Here is a 17716-nt window from a genome sequence, read left to right on the forward strand (position 1 = left end):
ACTGAAATAAACCAGAAAAAAAAGAGTACGTAGCTGTTGATATGAAAATTCTAGTTAATGCAGTCTAATTTGCAGTGATTAAAAAGCAGATATATGGTTGCCTGTGAAGCTAGGAAGTGGGGTGTGGTGAGTGGTTGGAGCAGTGTGGGAATGGTGGGGACGGGGAAAATAGACAAAGGAGGTAGGGAAGTTCCTGAAGATGAGAATATAAAGAGAAAAAGAATACAAAGAGGAAGAGAAAAAGAATACAAAGAGGAAGAGAAAAAATTTTTAATGTGTATGTGGTTGTTACTGAGGTGATGTGTTCCAGGCCACATATATAATTAAAACATACCAAATAATACGTTTTAAAATGTGCAGTTTATTATATGTTTATGACACATTAATAAAGCTTAAAAAAAAACCTCTTCTAAGGAGGCAAGAGGCAAACATTTAAGTTGCTTAAGTATTGTGCAAGCAGCAGGCCCTTGCTGCTAAACCAAACCATATTGCCTAAGCACCCAGTCAAAACTCCTCAGTCTGACTTTGAAGATATCTCTTAAACTGGCCCTAACTGATTTTTTTCAAATTCACCACTCATTACTGTTTCACATTTTAATTCTCCTGCCAGTCTGGCAACTTGTTCCCAATATACCCTGTTGCTATCGCCATCTTTGTAAATATTATTCTAGCAACACTCTCAGCAAGCTCTTTGGCCCCACTCCCTTCCACCATTATTTCAGCCCATGGTTGTCACTCTTTTTTCTCAGCTATCTTTGTACTTATGGTCTTTATCTTGTCTTTGAGTCTTAACCAGTGTTGAAAAATATTTTTGTGGATGATTTTCATAATTTTTAATGCTGTTTTGATTTTCTGTTTATGCCATAGAGCTCAACTCAGTTAAATATGAAGTAAAATCAACCACTTAAAAAAGGGAAGCCCATGTATTGTGCTGTTGAATGATAATGAAATTTTGAAAATGTCCAAACTAACATTCCACCTTCCCATTTGCTCACCCCTGGGCCCAAGGTCAAAAACTCTCCTAGGTGTTGGCAAGCATCCTCTTTAGGTGAGTTGTTTATTGTTCAAAGTGGACCTTATGTTTGGGCTTCTCCAGAATCATATCTAAGAAGTTCAGATATTCCTCTTCTCCATGCCAAGACAGCCTATAAATGGGAATTATACTGGGTGTCAGAGCATTCCCTTGACAGGCCCAGATGCAATGACAGCTCAGGTGTCCTCACAGGATCTCCTCCTCTATCTTTTCCACAGCAGAACTCATTTTATCATTGGTTTCTTTCTTCCGATACTGTTTTCTGGGGGGTGGTGGTGAAGGTCCCTTATTTCATGAATGCCATTTTTAGCTTTAGATTTATGATGTTTTTGTTCCAAAACAAATCTCTACTAATTCTAAAGTATAGACACTATTTTCAAGAAGAGAAGACTTGAAAGAAATATTCTCCCACAAAGTTTTTTTTCTCCTGTATCATTCCAATCTACCTAATTATCTAATCACATTTAGAACTGTAGATATGTAAGCTAATCTTATACAACCTTGTATATTTAATGCATGTTACCTAAACTGTAATTTTCAGTTCTAAGTTAATTGTTTTATAGAAAATGGCTACATTCAGACTTCATGTTCATTAGGTCTCCTTATTACATACCAGTTCCATAATTCTTAAAATAAAACTTTATTTCCTTGGCACTTGTATTGGATAAAGACATTGGCCGTGGAAGGACTGGCTAATATTTATTGACCAATTCAATATATTTGTCAATATATTGAATTTACCTCAGAAAATAAAGTCAATGCTTTGTAAAATGGTATAAAATAGTGATATTATTGAATTATACTGACACTGAAGCAGAAGTAGCCAAATAATTATTTAAGGATATCACTGTACTCTTCCAGAACATGAAATGGTTGAGCATGTCATACAATGCAGGCACAAAGCTTCTTTCACTTTGGTTGTAATGTCTGCTATAAAATCTAATAAAGATAATATAAACAAAGTTATGAAACTACTACTAATTGTGAAATCTTCCATCAAAGACAATCTCAATTTTTGGCTTTTTAACCTATTTTTATATAATTACATTTTTAATGTAAAATATTAACATTTCAAAAGCAAAGCTATATGAAAAAATATGCAGTTTCATTCCTTTCCCTATCCCTTCCCAACCCATTTTCACTCACATTGATGGGCAACTAATTAAATAGTTCCTCGTTAATCCATCCTGCATTTTCTATTTGTTGGCTTGTTGTGTGTGCTTTTTAAAAATAAGTATATCTACATTTATATTTACTCTACCTGATTCTCCATATTTATTTATCCCTTATTTGTTCCTAATTTCTTCCAGAAAAGTTAGAATACTATATATATTCCTTGGTACCCAGATTTTTTTTTCACTTATTTTTTTTCCTGGGAAATTACTATGTATGTCCTCTTAGAGATATTTGTCATCTTTAAGTTTTTGTTTGTTTGTTTGTTTTTGCTAACTACATAGCATTCCTCTGTGTGGATGTTCAGTAGTTAATTCAACCAATAGCCTATATGTGGCCATTCAAAATTATCCAATACATTTCAAATACAAATAATATCACAATGAAAACCACCACCCCCATATTTCATAGCAGATGTATTTTTAAGGTGAATTTCCAGATGAGAGATTGCTGGTTCAAAAGATGATTGCATAGGATGTGTAGTTCTGAAATAAAATGGTCTAGACTCACATTTCTCTGCTTTTCCCCCTTAAATGCAACTACATTCCCTAGAGACTTTTCTACAGTGATGACAGGACTCTGAATGAGGAGAAATAGATACATAAAGACTGGCTAGAGACCTTGAGACTTTAGAAATGTCATCATAAACGGTTCTCTGGGTTTTCTTTTATCTCTAATATAATCCTTGATTGGGCACCAGAGAGGTCTGCAACCTGGAACTGTCAATAGGAATACACAAGAACACCAAGAAAAATTACTCTTTCTGGCCAAAGGACAGGAAAGTGGAAGATCAGCAGAGAACTAGTAGGGAAACCAGCTCCCATTCCACAACCTGAGCACTTGTAGGCAGTCTAATGCATTGGCAGGAGTGGCAGCAGCACAGAAGGAAACCCTAGGCCATTCTAGCTTCCACTCTACAACCTAGGCATCAGAGAGTCATGCCATCTGCCTACAGGTCAGCAGTGTAGGTGACCTTCATTCCCTGCCCTCCATACCTGCAAATTTCACCCCACTAGAAGGTCACAGAGTGACAACAGGTGGCCCAGAGAAGTGACTTCTGCCCACTTAGATGGCTCCAGCAGACATTGAGTGAGAGCTCAATAACATCAGAAGAACCAGAACAGAATAACATTGTAAGGGCTGAGAAAACTAAACTGTCATTGGAACTGAGTCCCACAAAAGTATACCAGAACCTATATGCTAAACAGGGCTACTGCGTACTATGATAGAAAATTTATATAGGATCCAGTGATTTACATAGGATCAAGCATAATAACCAAAATGTCCAAGATACAATCAAAATCATTTGGCATACTAAAAGTGAGACAAATCACAATTTGAATGAGAGATGACATTCAACAGGTGTCAAGATGAAGATGAATCAGATGTTAAAATTATCCGCTAAGGATTTTAAAACAACCATCTTAAAAATGCTTCAATATCTAATGGACATTTATAGAGCACTTCACTCAACAACAGCTGAATACAAAATTGTTTTAAGTGTCCATAGAACATTCACAAAGATAGAGTATATCCTGAACAATAAGATATACCTTAACAAACCTAAAAAATTAAAATCATAAAGAGTATCTTCTCTGGCCATAATGAAGTAAGCCAGAAATCAATAAGAAAATTCTTCAGGATACAAAATGAAAAAACATTAATTGCATTTCTATATACTGACAAATGGATACTAAAATTTTAAAAATAGGACTATTTTTAGTAACTTTAAAGAAAATGAAATACTTAGATTTAAATCTTATAAAACAGGAGTGATGTCACCAAAATGGCAGAGTAGAAGCAAGCTGGCTTCACTTTCCCTTGACAGAAAACCTAAAACAAAAATACAGCACTAAGATTATCATCAGCAATATTCCAGAACTCAAATATGAAAATGAGACAGTTCCGGGTCCACAGAGAAGTGAAAAAAACTCTGTTCAGAGGGTAAAAAGAAAAATCAGACATTTACATCTGAAATTCCTGTTCCTTGGTCTGCCAGGCACAAAACCCAAGGAAAATTTCTCCCTGACTCATGATTACTATACAGGAAGAAGTGAGATCAAATTGGACAACCAGCTTCCCCACCATCTTGGGTTCCTTGGCAGAAGACCTGTCCCTCCTCAACCGGTTGGAAACATCACAAATGCCCAAAGGGAGAAAAATTCCTGAGGACAGCTAGAGACAAAGCAGAGAGATGGGACTAGCATCCACAAGTGAAAAACACTGCTCTGTATTGAGGCCAAAGGAGATGCCAAATCAGAGTGGCTGTTCAGCAGCACAACGCTTTAGGGGGTACACATGGGTCTTCTGAGCATGAACTTTTAGTCAGCCTTCCTACACTGCCAGGATGCCAAGGTATTCTCTTTGGGACCTTCCCCATCCAGGACAGGCAGCACTCTGAACTTTGTTAGTGCTGAAAAGGCAAATCTGGGCTAAAATGCCATCTAGTGCTGAAAAGGGGTAGTGACCCAGCAAAAAGATATCGAACAGCTACATCACAAATAAATATCTAAGCAAACATACTCAATAAAAACCCAAAGAAGCCAGATAGAGTAGAATTAATAACTAATTATTCAATGCAAAGACATAGATATATATCCGAAAGAAACAACACTAGCAAACGGTGAACCATGACCTCCTCAAACAGACAAAGAAGGGAGCCAGTGATCAACCCCAACAAGAAGGTAATAGGTAAACTCTCCAATCAGGAATTCAAAATAGCAGTTTTAAGGAAACTCAAAAATCTCCAAAATAACACAAATAAGCAATTCAAAAATTTATCAGAGAAATTCAATGAAGAATTTGAAATAATTTTTAAAAATCAAACAGAAATCCTAGAACTTAGAGGTATATTTGCTTAACTAAAATGTTCATTAGAGGCTTTTAACAGTAGAATAAATCATGCAGAGAAAAGAATCAGTGAAGTCAAAGACAGGCAATTGAAAAACACACTTTGTGTGAGAGAGAAAAAAAAAGAATGAAAAGGAATGAAAAATGCCCACTGTAAGAATTAAAGAAAGAGGAAAGAAACACAAAAAGTTGCTCCACAGTCAAGGACAGGTTTATTTTAGAGAAAACAAACCTGAGAGGGGCATCTGGCTGAGTTAGGTCATGCCCACTCTCTTACTAAGAGTTTTTAAGGATTTAGGGTGGGAGAGTTTATCAAAGGCTTGGACTGCTTCTGTGTCTCTTTTGTGTCTTTGTTGTGCTTATCTGGGAGGGAGAGTTGTGTGTCTGTTCCCATACATCCCTGCAGCTGAAGGCATACCTGCGGAGTCTGCTTTTAGCTTCCCTATCTTAGTGCACCTACAGGGAAAGGAATGTGCTTATTAAGGCCCACTGTTTTGCTTGGGCCCATTGTATGAGGGTGAGGTTTCGCAGTTACCCAAGAGACATTCCCCATGCCTCCCTCTGTGCCCAAGCTGCCTTATCTGTGTTTTACTGTCTGCTCTTTCTGGCTGCTTGTAGTTGGAAGAGAAGTGATTTCCTTGAAGTGAATGAGGCTAGAAAGGGAGTTGGAGCTAAAAATGGTGGTGTTTGTCCGAAATGATGGTGCTCCTGCTCTGTCACCCACAAGATATAAAAAAATTACCTTAAAAGACAATCTAAAAATTATTGGTATTTAAGGGGGATCTGAGCAAAAGAAAAAGATAGAAAGCTTATTCAATGAAATAATAATATGAAACTTTCCAAAACTTGAGGAAGATATAAATATTCAGGTATGCAAAGGTCAGAGATCACCAAACAAATTAAATCCAAGTAAGACTACTCCAAGTCATGTAATAAAATTCTCAAAGGTCAAGGGCAAAAGGGGATCCTAAAGACAGCCAAAGAAAATAAGCATAAATGTATAAAGAAGCTCCAATTTGTTTGGCAACAGATTTTTCAGTAAAAATCATATAGGCCAAGAGGGAGGAGGATGACATATTCAAAACAGTAAAAAAAAAAAAAATGCCAACTGAGAATATTATACCCTGAAAAGTTATCTTTCAAACATGAAGAAGAAATATAGTTTTTTTCAAAGTAAACAAAAACTAAGAAAATTGATCACAACAGACCTGTATGACTAGAAATCGTAGAGAGAATTTTTCAGTTTCAAAGGAAAAAGACTGACATGCAAAAATAAAACATAAAAAGTCATAAACCCACCTCATAAATAAGTACAAAGAAGAGCTCAGAATACTATAACAAGATATTGATATGTAATCCAATGAACTCTAGTATTAAGACTAAAAGACAAATCTACCAAAACCAATAGGAGCTACAGCAACCTGTTAAGAGATAGTCAGGATAAAAATATGTCAATTGAAACAACAAAAGTAAAAATGTGGGGGGAATGAAGTTAAAGTGTAGAGTTTGTCATTTTTCCTTTATTTCTATTATTTTCTTTGTGATAAAAGATAAGTTGCCATCTCTTTAAAATAACTTATTATAATTATAAGATTTTTGCAAGCCTGATGGCTACCACAAAGCTAAAACCTATAAAAAATGCACTAAAAATAAAAACAATAAACTAAAACATACTACAAAAGAAAATCACCTAATCACAGAGGATGACAGCAAGAAAAGAAAAGAGGAATTACAAAACAACCAGAAAACATGCCACAAATGGCGGTAGTAAGTCCTTACTTATCACTATTAACACTGATATAAAAGAAATAAATTCTCCAATGAAAAGATATAGAGTAAATGAATGCATAAAGAAACAAGATCCAATTATATGCTGCCTATAAGAAGCCGACTTCACCTGTAAAAACGCACATAGACTGAACTTGAAGGAATGGAAAAAGATATTCTATGCAAATGGAAACCAAAAAAGAGCAGGAGTAGTTGTATTTATATAAGATAAAATAGACAACAAATCAAAGACTGTAAAAACAAACAAACAAAGAACACTATTTTAAAAAGGAGGTCAACTCAGCAAGAGGATGTAACAACTATAAATGTCTATATACCCAAAACAGTAACATTCAAGTATATAAAATGAGCATTAATTGATCTAAAGAGAAAGATGAGTTGCAATACAATAATTGTTGAGACTTCAACACCCCACTTTCATTAATGGACAAATTATCCAAACAGAAAAATCGACAAAAAACATCAGAATTAAACTACATAGTCGACCAAACGGGCCTAACTCACATTTTCAGAACATTTCACTCAATTACTGTAGAATATGCAGTCTTCTCATCAGCACACGAAACATGCTTTAGAACAGACAGTATGTTTGGTCACAAAACAAGTCTCAACAAATTCAAAAAAGTCAAAATTATATCAATTATCTTCTCAGACAAGAATGGAATAAAACGACATCAATAACAAGAGAAAGCTTGTAAACTACACAAGCACATGGAAATTAAACAACATGCTCCTGAAGGACCAAAGGATAAATGAATAATTTAAAAATTAAAAAAATTCTTGAAACAAATGAATATAGAAATACAATATACCAAAATCTATGGGATATAGAATAGGGAAGAGGGAAGTTTATATCAATATGTGCCTATATAAAATAGTAGTAAGGGTTCAAATAAATTACCTAATGACATACCTCAAGGAACTAGAAAAACAAAAACAAACTAACCCCAATGATAGTAGAAGGGAAGAAATAATAAATATTAGAGCAGAAATAAATGAAAGCGAGACTAAAAGAACCCCCCAAATCAACAAAACAAAAAGCTGGGTTTTTGAAAAGATATACAAAATAGACGAACCTTTTTCTAGACTAAGAAAAAAAGAAAAGACTCAAATAAATAAGATCAGGAATAAAAAAGCAAGCATAACAACTGATACCACATAAATACAAAGAATCTTTAGAGGCTATTATGAACAACTATACACTAACACTTTGGAAAACCTAGACTCAATGGATAAATTCTTGCACACATACAAAATACCAAGATTGAATCAAGAAGAAATAGAAAACAGACCAAATGTGATTTACAAGATTGAATCTGTAAAAAATTTTCTCATCAAAGATCAGCTTAGAACCTGATAGTTTCACTGCTGAATTCTGTCAAACACTTAAAAAAGAATTAATATGAATTCTACTGAAACAACTTGAAAAAATTGAAGAAGTGACAATACTTTCAAATTCATTCTAAGAGGCAGAATTACCCCAATACCAAAACCAGATAAGGTGGCAACAAAAAAAGAAAACTGCAGACCAATATCCCAGATGAACATAGATGCAACTATTCTTAACAAAATACTAGCAAACTGAATTCAACAACACGTTAAAAGGATAATTTATCATAATTAAGTGGGATTCATTCCAAGGATGCAAGAATGGTTCAATGTATGCAAATTAATAAACATGACATATCACATTAACAGAACCAAGGACAAAAACCATATAATCATTTCAATAGGTGCTGAAAAAGCATTTGATAAAATTCAGCATCTCTTTATGATAAAAAGTACTCAACAAAATGGGTATAGAAGGAATATACTTCAAAACAATAAAGGCATATATGATAACCCCACAGCTAACATCATACTGAATGGGGAATGCCTCTAAGCTCTGGAACAAGACAAGGATATTCACTTTCACCATGTTTATTCAACATAATACTATAAGTCCTAGTGAGAGCAATCAAGCAACAGAAACAATAAAGGGCATTGAAACTGGAAAAGAAGAAGTTAAAAGATCCTTGTTCACAGGTGACGCTACATTTAGAGAACTCTAAATGCATCACCAAACACTGTTAGAGTTGTTAAACAAATTCAGTAAAGTTGGATGATATAAAATTAACATACAAAAATCAGTAGCATTTATACACACCAGCAACTGAAAAAGAAATTAAGAAAACAATTCCATTTATAATAGCAAAAAAAGTAAAATACTTAGGAATAAATTTAACCAAAGAAATGGAAGATCTTTACATGGAAACTATAAAACATTGATGACAGAAATGAAGAGGACACAGGAAAATGGAAAAACATTTCATGCTAACGGATTTTAAGAATTAATATTGTTAAAATGTCAATATTAAAGCAAATTCAATGCAATCTCTGTCAAAATACCAATGCCGTTCTTCACAGAAATAGAAAAAATAATTCTAAAATTTACATGGAGTCACTAAAGCCTCCAAATAGCCTAAGAAATCCTGAAAAAAGAACAAAGTTGGAGGCATCACACTGCCTGACTTTAAAATATACTACAGAGCCACAGTAACCAAAACACCGTGGTACCAGCATAAAAACAGACACAGACCAATGGAACATAATAGAAAACCCAGAACCAAATCCGTACATTTAGGATCAAATCATTACTGAGAAAGCCTTCAAGCATTGTACATTGGAAATAAGACAGTCTTTTCAATAAATGGTGCTGGGAAAACTGCACATCCATATGCAAAAGAATAAAATTAGACACCTGTCTGTCACCATACACAAAAAATCAAATAAAAATTGATTAAAGACTTAAATCTAAGACTGGAAATGATAAAAGTAGTAAAAGGAAACACTGGGGAAATGCCCTAGAACATTGGTCTCGGTAAAGATATTTTCAATAAGACCTCAAAATCACAGGCAACAAAAGCAAAAATAAACAAATAAGATTACATCAAGATGAAAAGCATCTGCACAGCAAAGGAAAAAATCAACAGATGAAGAGGTAACCCACAGAATGGGAGAAAATATTTGCAAATTACCTATATGATAAGGGATAAATTATCAGAATATAAAAAGAACCCAAACAACTCAGTAGCAAAAAAACCAATAATTCAATTTTAATATGAATGAAAGGTCAGCATAGACATTTCTCAGAAGACATGGAAATGGCAGACGGATATATGACAAAGTACTCAGCATCACTAATAGTCTGAGAAATAACAATCAAAACCACAATGAAATGTCATCTCACCTCAGTCAAAATTGCTTTTATCAAAAAGATAGGTAATAACAAATGCTGGCAAGGATGTGGAAAAAAGAGAACCTTTGTATATGATTGGTGGGAATATAAACTAGTACAGCCATTATGGAAAACAGTATGGAAGTTACTTAAAAAATTAAATATAGAACTACCATAGGATACCACAATTCCACTATCAGGTATATATTTAAAATAAAAGAAATGAATATATCAAAGAGATATATCCACTCCAATGTTTATTGTGACACTATTTAAATAACCAAAATATGGAATCAACCTAGTGCCCATAAGTAAGTGAATAGAGAGAGAAAATGTGGTATATACACATGCATCAGTCTGTTCTCACACTGCTATAAAGAACTACCTGAGACTGGGTAATTTATGAAGGAAAGAAGTTTAATTGACCCACAGTTCCACAGGCTTAACAGAAAGCATGGCTGATAGTTCACAGAAACTAACAATCATGATGCAAAGCAAAAGGGAAGCAAGCACATCTTACTATGGTGAAGCTGAAGAGAGAGAGAGAGAGAAGGAGAGAGAAGTCACACACTTTTAAACCATCAGATCTTGTGAGAACGCACTATCATGAGAACAGCAAGGGAGAAATCCATCCCTGATATGGTTTGGCTGTGTCCCCACACAAATCTCATCTTGAATTGTAGTTTTCATAATCCCCACATGTCATGGGAGGAACCCATTGGGAGGTGTTTGAATAATGGGGGTGGTTTCCCCCATGCTATTCACATGATAGTGAGTAAATTCTCATGAGATCTGATGGTTTTATGAGGGGCTTCCCCATTTGCTTGGTTCTCATTCTTCTCTCTCCTGCCACCTTGTGAAGAAGGACATGTTTGCTTCCCCTTCTGCCATGATTGTAAGCTTCCTGAGGCCTCCCCAGCCCTGTGGAACTGTGAGTCAGTTAAACCTCTTTCCTTTATAAATTACCTAGTCTCAGGTATGGCCTTATAGCAGTGTGAGAATGGACTAATACAGCTCCCATGAGCCAATCATCTCCCACCAGTACCCTCCCCTGACATGTAGGGATACAAATTGAGATGAGATTTGGACAGTTACACACAACCAATACATATCAATACACAATAGAATAATATTCAGCTATAAGAAAAATGAAACTCTATAATTTCCAGCAACATGGATGGAACAGGAGGCACTTTGTTAAGCGTAATAAGCCAGGAACAGGAAGATGAACATCATATGTTCTCACTTGTATGCAAGAGCTTAAAAAGTGAATCACATGAAGACAGAGGGTAGATTGATGGTTACCATAGGTTAGGAAGGGTAGGGAATCAGGGGATTGAAAAGAAGTTGATTAATCGGTACAAAAATTCAGTTAGATAGAAAAAATAAGACCTATTGTTTGATAAATAAGTAGAGTGACTATAGGAAACACTAATCTGTTATATATTTCAGAACAGCTAGAAGAAAATAATTTGTATGTTTTCAGCATAAAGGAAAGTTAAATGTTTAATGTGATGGATACAACAATTACTCCTATTTGAAAATTATATATTATGCAAATGTATCAAAATATCACATATACCCCCCAAACACATACATATATCATGAATCAATATAATACATAAATAAATAGACTTGGTTTCCAGAAAAAAATAAAAAATAAAAAAATAAATCTTAGAAAACATACAAAGGATCTTGATGATGAAAATTACAAAAGGTTGATGACAGAAATTAAAGAAAACATAAATACTTCTATGCACCGTATTTATAGTTTGAAAAACTCAATACAATAAGGATGTCCATTCTCTTTTAATTTATCTATATATTTAACATATTTCTTCTATCCATATTTCAGTAAGGGTTCTTCTTTACAAAAGCAATCTTATAAAATTTATGTGAAAAATGAAGACCCTAGAATGGCACTATTCCAGGGGAATAAAGTGAGAGAAATCATTCTTCTTAACATACTATATAGACACAGTAATCCAGATAGTGTGGTACTATTGGAGTAATAGACACATAGATAAATGGAACAGAATAGGAAAACCAGAAATATATCCTCACAAATATGCTGAACGAGTTTTTGACCAAGTTGCAAAAGCAATTTAATGGAAGAGAAATTGCTTTTTAAATAAATGGTGCTGGAGCAATTAGACATCCTTAGGCAAAAAGAGTCTCAACTAACTCTATAATATAATCTTCTACCAGAACTAAGTCAAAGTACATAAGGAATGTAAATATAAAATATAAAACATGAAATTCTAGAAAATAAATAGGTTAAAATCTTGGGCACCTAGAACTAGGTGAAGAGGTCTTAGACATGACTCCAAAAGTATAATACGTAAGAGGAATATTGATCGGACATCTGGAATATTTAAAAAATTCACTCTGTGAAAGAGTTTGTTAAAAAAATGGAAAGATAAGCTGCTGACTGTGAGAAAATATTTGCAAACCACATATCCAACAAAATATCTAGAATATATTAATATATTATCTAGAATATATTAAGATTTCTCAAAATCTTATTATTCTAGATAATTAATATATTATCTAGAATATGTTAAGATTTCTCAAAACTCAGCAATAAGCAATCCAACTAGAAGATGAGAAAAAGACATAAACAGACATTTGATAGAAGAAATACTGATGCCAAATAAGCACATGCAAAGATGTGTAACATCACTGGCCATTGAAGAAATAAAAACTAAAACCACAATAAGATATGACTAATGCTCATCAGAATGGCTAAAATAAAAGAAATAGTGATGACACAAACACTAGTGTGGATGTGGGGAGAGTGTCACTCATACATGGTACATCAATTTGGAGGTTATTTATAAACTAAAATGGACCTACCATATGACCTGGCAATTACACTCTTAGGCATACATCTCAGAGAAATAACTTATTTTCCCTCAGAAAATTATGAATAGATATTCACAGCACCTTTATTTATAGTACTCAGAAGCCCAAATGTGCTTTGGTGGATGAATAATTAAGCAAAGGTGGTATATCTATGGCATAAACTCAGAAATGAAAAGGAATGAACCATTAATACATGCAGCAACTTGAATGAACCTTAAGGAAATTGTTTCTAATGGGAAAAAAAGCTAATATCAAAAGGAAACAGGCTGCATGTTTTCATTTACATAGCACTTGTGAAACAGCTTAAGTATTGCCATGAAGTACATATTAGTTATTGCCAGGATTCAGGGTGGGATATAGGGTGGGTGTGAATATAAGTAGGTAGGATAAGGGAGTCTTGTGGTAATGGATGGTTAAGTATTTAATATCTTGATTTTGGTAGTGAACCAATGCCAACAGCCTGATGTTGATAATGTAAAATGGTGACATTGGGAAAGTATAGGTGAAAGGTTACATGTGAACTCCCTGTATTATTTCTTTTCACTTTACTATAAATCTATAATTATTGAAAAATTAAGTTTAAAAGGTGAGGGCATATGTTGGTTTCTTATATATGGCTGAATTCTTCTGCAAGAGTTGTAATATTTTTCTCTGCACCAGTAAAAAGCTTTTAATTTGTCCATCTTTTTGCTAATTTTAGAGCAGAGAATTGGTATCCTAGTATTCATTTGTATTTCGCTTATTATGAATATGTTAACACAATGTCAAAGCAAATTCACATGAATCACAAAATTTTCCAACCTCAATCTTAACTAATGATTTTAAGGATTCAAGCAAGAAGCAGACATGGACAGAATTTATTTTTAGATGGCAGGGAGTTTTTCATACACTGTATCCTAATTGTCTTTTTTTTTCCCTAAAGTAATGTGCAATTTCAACTTGGATTAACAGACATTTCTGAAGAATATATGCAAATACATTGTTTTCAAAGACATCAATTTCAGTTTTGGGGCTCCCCAGCTTTATGCTTTGTTACTTACACAGATAAAGAAATGCCTATATGATTAACTCCCATCACCAGCTCTGCCTCAGAAAACCATAAGTGTTATGTTTATTTGCAATAACTGGCCTGGTACATACCATCTGAATAAATAGCATTTTTATAGAGTGAATCTCTGTTATTCAACCACTTGTTTACTAGGAGATCTGATATAGGTTGTTAACCTATGTGTAAAGAAATCTGGTCTAAGTTAATAATTACCATGGACATTCTGCTTAGGGAGGGATGAACACAAGTCTCTGTTAATTTATTTCCAAGGAATACAGTTAGCCAAGGCAATCCTAAGCAAAAAGAACAAAGCTGGAGGCATCACACTACTTGACTTCAGACTATACTATAGGGCTACAGTAACCAAAAAAGCATGGTACTGGTACAAGGGCAGGCACATAGACCAATGGAACAGAATAGAGAACCCAGAAATAAGGCCAGACACCTACAATCATCTGACCTTTAACAAAACTGACAAATCAAGCAATGGAGTGAAGAGTTCCTATTCAATAAATGGTGCTGGGATAACAGGCTAGCCATATGCAAAAGATTGAAGTTGGACCCCTTTCTTACACCATACACAAAAATCAACTAAAGATGGATTAAAGACTTAAATGTAAAACCCAAAACTATAACAATCCTGGAAGACAATCTAGGTAATACCATCCTGGACATAAGAATGGGTAAAGATTTTATGACAAAGACACCTGGTGCAACTTCAACAAAAGCAAAAATTGACAAATGGGATCTAATTAAACTTAAGAGCTTCTGCACAGCAAAAGAAATTACTAACAGAGTAAACAGGCAACCTACAAAATGTGAGAAAATATTTGCAAACTATGCATCTGACAAAGGTCTAATATCCAGCATCTATAAGGAACTCTAACAAATTTACAAGAGAAAATCAAACAACCCTATTAAAAAGTGGGCAAAAGACATGAATAGACAATTTTCAAAAGAAGACATACATGGAGCCAATAATTATGTAAACAAAGCTCAACATCACCGATTATTAGAGAAATATAAATCAAAGCCACCATGAGATACCATCTCACACCAGTCAGAATGGCTATTAATAAAAAGTTAAAAAATAACAGATGCTGGGGAGGTTGTGGGGAAAAGAACACACACACTGTTGGTGGAAATGTAAATTAAATTAGTTCAACCATCGTTGAAGACAGTGTGGTGATTCCTCAAAGACCTAAAGACAGAAATACCATTGGACACAGCAATTCCATTACTGGGTGATATGGTTTGGCTGTGTTTCCATTCAAATCTCAACTTGAATTGTATCTCCCAGAATTCCCACATGTTATGAGAGGGACCTAGGGGGAAGCAATTGAATCATGAGGGCTCGTCTTTCTCATGCTAGTCTCATGATAGTGAAAATGTCTCATGAGATCTGATGGATTTGTCAGGAGTTTCTGCTTTTGCTTCTTCCTCATTCTTTCTTGCTGTCACAATGTAAGAAGTGCGTTTCACATCCCACCAGATTCTGAGGCCTCCCCAGCCATATGGAACTGTACGTCCAAGTAAACCTCTTTTTCTTCCCATCTTGGGTATGTCTTTATCAGTAGCATGAAAACGGACTAATACGCTGGGTACATACCCAAAGGAATATAAATCATTCTATTATAAAGACACATGCATGTTTATGTTCATTTCAGCACTATTCACAACAGTAAAGACATGGAATCAACCTAAATGCCCATCAGTGGTGGACTGGATAAAGAAAATGTGATACGTATACACTACAGAATACTATGCAGCCATAAAAATGAATGAGATCATGTCCTTTGCAGGAACATGGATGGAGCTGGAGGCAATTATCCTTAGCAAAGTAATGCCGGAAGAGAAAACCAAATGCCACATGTTTTCACTTGTAAGTGAGAGCTAAATGATGACACATAGAGAAGAACATGGACACATAGAGAAGAACAACACACATTAGGGCCTACCAGAGGGAGGAGAGGTGGGGGAGGGAGAAGATCATGAAAATAACTAATAGATACTAGGCTTAATACCTGGGTGATGAAATAATCTATGCAAAAAACCCCCATGACACTTGTTTACCTATGTAATGAACCTGTGCATCCTACATATGTACCCCTGAAATTAAAAGTAAAAAAAAATTAGAGGGTGTTGAAATTTTATTTTTATTTACACCTGGCTATTAAGAGGCAACATCTAAGCCCTTGGAATATTGTGCCTGATAAGAGTGTCTTTGTTTACTTGGGGCCTTGGGCACCCCTTACAGTCTGTGTGAACAATATAATTTATGGAGTGGGCCTTGGTTCATGCAGTACCAGCCAGACCTGTGCAGGGGCTGGAGGTTCAGGTTAAGTACCCAGGAAGTCAATCATACCTATTTGACTTACCTCCAATAGAAACTCTGGACACCTGGGTTTCAGTGTACTTCCCTGGTTGACGATAGACTGTATGAATTGTCACATATTGTAAAACAATAAAGTTGAGCATTTTTTTCATGTTAAAGTAGCCCTTGAATATCTATTTTACAAATTTCCTTTTCATGTCTTTTGCCTATTTTTAAAATTGTGTCTTTTCTGTTTCAGTTGAGTTTTAAGATTTTCTTTCTCAAAGGGAAACTGCAACAACACAACAACTACGAAAATGTACCTAGAAAGGATAAAAGGGTCCCTGGGGACAAATCATTGTGATGTGGAACCAAAATACAATATAAGTGTAATTAACATGGTCCAGGACAGCATAGAACATCTATATCAGTCTTCCTTATACAATAATCATGAAAACTGATCAATGAAGTTCTTTAACATGTACAAAAAACTGTCATGGACTGGTTTAAACTTTTGAAACAGTTTTAAAGTTAACTGGATAACTAAAGAAATGATTCAGACATTTTAATCCAGTGCTATAGGTAGGCTCACAGAATTAGACTCAAAGGATTTGTAAAAATAAAAATGAAAACAGTATAGCTACAACGTCAAAGTCAGGAAAGAAGAAAATTTACTTCTGTATTCAAGGATTACAGAGGTATGAAATGCAGTCTGCATGTTTTTGTTTGTAATGAGATGGATAAGTACATCAGACTAGATACAACATGCAGAATGTTTTCCTGAACTTACCCAGAAATTCTAAAGAAAACATCACAAAACAGCTCACTAGAAAAAAAAAAAATGCCCTAGTTATTTACTCTGCTTCAACACTGTTAACGTAAAGGCATAAATAAAGAAAGCTATCAATACCTCAGAACTACTGATATAAGACATCACATTTCTAAATCAGTGTATTAAAAAAGTGAACGCTTTCTCTTTTTTCTCTCTTCTACATTTAACTAGAATAATGTTTTAAAAAAATGATATTAAATGTGACACTTCAGAGCTACTACTGGAAGGAGTAATTCATAACTTGCTTAACCTCCTTCCATCCCTGCTGATTCAGGAGAAGGGGGAAAAAACAAAGAAAACAAAACAAAAAACTAACCAGGGTGTCTTGTGGATTTGCTGCTATGCCACAAAATGTTGGCATTTTCTGCCATGCCACAATGTTGGTCCACTGAAATAGGATTTCTGCGGAAACTGTCAACAGTAATTCACCATATGCAAGTACCATCCTTAGCATGTGAGAATAATAACAGGTTCTGTAGAAATGTACAATGTGCTGAAGATAATGAAAATTGTAGCACTGCATTTGAGATTTATTTGTCTACTTATCTAGTAAAACTTGTCATTTTTGCTCACTTAATTATGGTCATTTGTGATTC

The sequence above is a fragment of the Pongo abelii genome, chromosome 5 (genome assembly GCF_028885655.2).
Source record: "Pongo abelii isolate AG06213 chromosome 5, NHGRI_mPonAbe1-v2.0_pri, whole genome shotgun sequence".
NCBI lineage: Eukaryota > Metazoa > Chordata > Mammalia > Primates > Hominidae > Pongo > Pongo abelii.